Source organism: Triticum dicoccoides, chromosome 7A (assembly GCF_002162155.2).
Source record: "Triticum dicoccoides isolate Atlit2015 ecotype Zavitan chromosome 7A, WEW_v2.0, whole genome shotgun sequence".
NCBI classification, from domain to species: Eukaryota; Viridiplantae; Streptophyta; class Magnoliopsida; order Poales; family Poaceae; genus Triticum; species Triticum dicoccoides.
In genome coordinates, this window is record NC_041392.1 from 631,455,586 (window position 1) to 631,459,371 (window position 3,786).

The 3,786-nt window shown below is 40.4% G+C and overlaps 2 non-coding genes across 2 annotated transcripts; both read left to right on the forward strand.

The window, feature by feature from the left end:
* The first annotated feature begins 216 nt into the window (after positions 1–216).
* TRNAK-UUU lies at positions 217–289 on the forward strand. The gene has a single exon. It is a non-coding gene; the product is annotated as a tRNA-Lys (tRNA).
* A 2,844-nt stretch (positions 290–3,133) lies between these two features.
* On the forward strand, positions 3,134–3,207 carry TRNAW-CCA. The gene has a single exon. It is a non-coding gene; the product is annotated as a tRNA-Trp (tRNA).
* Positions 3,208–3,786: the final 579 nt, after the last annotated feature.

Below are 3,786 nucleotides of genomic sequence, written 5' to 3' on the forward strand. Positions count from 1 at the left end.
TTTGGTAGCAGGAGAAGTAGTTTGTTCAGCCCGGACTTCAAAGTAGTCTCCCCCGTTGACCTTCTTTTTTAGATAGAATCCTCAATGAGTGGAAAGGACTCCCAAACTTGCTCCACAGTACTATACCATACAGAGCCGCGCCCTTGTGATATGATAAGAAGAAAAGGGGCCAGGCCGCCCTCTTTTCTTTTCCGCACCAAGCCTTCTTGTAAAATCGGGTGTATAGCTCAGTTGGTAGAGCATTGGGCTTTTAACCTAATGGTCGCAGGTTCAAGTCCTGCTATACCCAAAACAAAAAAAACCACTCTTGTATTCGTAAGGATGCATAGTAGCCTTCAAAGAGCACTCTTTGGCCTTGAGAAAAGCCCCTTTCTCATCAACATCTCGACTTCGCTCGTTGTTTGAGGTCAGTATAAAGGAGATCAGACTGGCTCGGTCATTGATAGGCCGGCCTTCTCCTTATTCATTGGATAGGCGCGGGGGAAAGTCAAGTCAAGCACTAGTTAGTTGGGGTGGGACGCACCAAAGCAGCGTTCGTTGCACTTGCGCCTTATCTTTTGAAGCTAAACAGAGGCTCGAAAGACGGAGTACGTCCGAAGTCGTTGGCTGCCTTTTTGTAGTGCGCAAGTCAGAGTGAACTTCTTCTTCTGTTCTGCGAATCTACTAACGAGAACTGCCGTACAATCCTATCTTTTTTTAAGAAAGATCGTAGATGAACGTTTCGTTTCGTTACCTAAGTAGTTGAGCAATTCATTCCAAGGTAAACAAAGAGGTATTTCCTTTTCTCGTTCAGTCCTTCTCTCCTTCCATCCCAGTAGGCCTATTCATGCTTTTTTGCTATCCATCTTGATCAAATAGAAGAAGGGGAAATTCAGACTAGGCAAAACACCTCAAAAAGTGAAAAAAAGATAAAACAACTTTCTTTCAAGTAGTAAACCATAGTTCTCATCCTAGGAAACCATATCGATCATCGGTTCAGAGCTCCCAACTACGAAGCTCTTTTCTAGAGCGAGTCAACAATTCGTGGATCCATGGTTTGGATGAAGCTATGTACCCGGGTAGAGATGATTTGTCTCAAAGATGTTCCGCTCATCCAAGAATCTGAAACTTCATCTACATAAACTCATAAATAGCCCTTTCCTTTCTTTTCTTGACTTCAAAAGGTAATCAATCCTTTCTTTTCATCTTTTATCAAGTCTTCCTCTTCCTGATTGAGTCAATCAGGGATAGAAATTTGGATCAACTATGAGGAGTAGGGCTGCTGGGCGAGTGAATGAACTCTGTCCTAGGCATTTCCAATAAGTTCAGTGAAGTGAGGGCGAAGCCTTTTTTGAGAGGGAAAATATACTCCAAATGATATTCCATAATGGAAGGAATGAGTGGAAGATTTACTGGAAGAAAAAAATACGATACTTTTCTAGTCGTAGGTAGGGCTACCTATCTAGTTTCGTGCTTCGGGCGTACCAGGTTCAATAGGCTAGGTTATAGCTGACAGATTTCTTTAAGAACTAGCCGCCTATAAGCCTCGCTAGTAGTATTCCTGCCCAGTGCCGGAGTAGTGACTCACAAGGTAAGTTCTCCTCGATGCATTTCCAACACTCTATTTTTCTACGTACACTTTTGATTCCTCAGTAGGTAGGGACAACGTTCGAGATCTCATCCGACCGTCTATTTCTCACTGATTGGGAGATTGGATTGGAATCCGAGGAGAACTGATTGGATGTCATGGAATGAATGGGGCACTACGTTGGTTACCCACTGCTAGCCTAGCGGAGATTTCTCTATTTGTTGAAAGTGGAAAGGAGTCATATTTGAATCGGAAAGTTGGGCTCGTTCACTCACACCTTTCTTTGATTATCGATGACTTGGCTTCTTGCTCAAGTAAGCACCCGGCATACCAATTCATTATCCTTGGGGCTCGGCTCGCTCCTTCCTATCTACGTTATTCTTTCTTTGTTACTCTCGTAATGACGTTCCGAAAGAAATCAAGGTTACCAGGTCACAGCTCTGATTCTTCTTCCCTTATAGAACCTTCCCGCAAGAAATCAGTGGAAGTGGGTCCGCCCCTACAACTCATCAAATCAGCCTTCTTTTCTGTTCTGCGCTGTACATATTCTCAAGTTATGAGAAATAATGGATTTGAATGCAATTTGGAATTAACAAAATAAACGAATGAAGAATATTTTTACCTCTTATCTGATAAGCAATCAAAGCATTTGAACTGCTCAATGAACAATAAAGAAAGAGCTAAGGTAAAAAAGTATATGTGTTACTAATAGTAAACCAATTTTATTTGGAGTTTGCTTTCAGCTGAACATGTTATAACTACAAATGAGGTGAGGCTTGATTAGGTGGCTTTGCAAGAACTAGGGAGGAACACAAGTTATGTACTTTAGGCTAAACATATGAATTTAGAAGATCAACTTTTCCAATTGGACATAAACAAAAGCAACCAATAATATATATATATATATATAAAATTCAATAATATTTTCTCTATGGTGAAGTAATTTCATCGATAACCACTAAACGATTAAGTAGCGATGTATGCAAAGCTAGACAACGAACATTTCATAATACACCCGTTCTGCATATCTTTAGGATAAAAGAAAAAACTGCGAAAAAATCCGTTTTCCTAAATAAAAAGATCAAGAAATCTATTTTGTATGGTTCTTACTTCGTTGAAAACGTTTCCATGAGACTTTCTTTCATTGAAGAAGTCCATGACTTGTTCTAGGTGATATGAGGTTGAACAGGCTTTAGAAAAAATGCAAAGAAGGGTACATGAGGGTGGAATAAAAATCAAAAAGATGACCCCTTCTTTCTTCCTGAGCATTACCGATAAATATTCATTCTTTATACGTTAGGTTGGGTTTCAGATGTATATCATTTATTATATGAAACCAAAAAGAAGAAATGACAAGAAAGTTCTATATAGATGGAGGAATAAATTATGATGTGGAAAACAAGGCAGGGGTTCAAATCCTGTCATCCCTACCTATTACTTCTCCTATGGGCAGTAACGAGGGATCAATTGAGATCGATGCAAATTGGACAAAATTCAGAGTTTCATTTTTCTATATGCATGCGGTACAAAAATCATCCTTTTCTTTACTGCTTTATCTCCCGGAAAGCGCTCTTAGTTCAGTTCGGTAGAACGTGTGTCTCCAAAACCCAATGTCGTAGGTTCAAATCCTACAGAGCGTGATTCTGTTCTTGTTATGTCGAATCCAAAAAAAAGAACTTATATAAATATAAGAAAATGAGACAGTAATGAGTCCATATCGTCATCGTAATAAAAAGAAAGATCTGCAAGCATTCTTTATGGGAGTTGGGGCTTTCTGATTTGAAGTTGCTGGAAAAGGACCTCTGTGATCGGTTGATCATTAGTCGTTTTTTAAGGTAAGTAGGCAGGGGTGTCTTGATCGAAACCGAACTTCAATTCCACCCAGCTCAGATTCTATGCAGCAGTGGGGAAGACCTATTTATACTTTTATTGAGAATTCCATTTCTTCCTGCCGCACCCCAATTCTTTCCCAGTAGTTGAAATTTGATATGAGATCTTGAACCCAGGGGGCTCCTATGTTCTGGGCAGAGGCATTGATGCGGGCTATTAGAATAAGGTGGTAAGGTCCAGGCATCTTCAAACCCCACATATGCCCTCTTTGATCTAGTAAGGGGAATGAAAGAAACAGGAATGTTGCACAGTAAAGTGTCAGCACTCATCCCCAAACTCCATAGGCCCCGCAATAGAAAGAGTTTACTTCGGTGCCGGAGAGCCGAAAC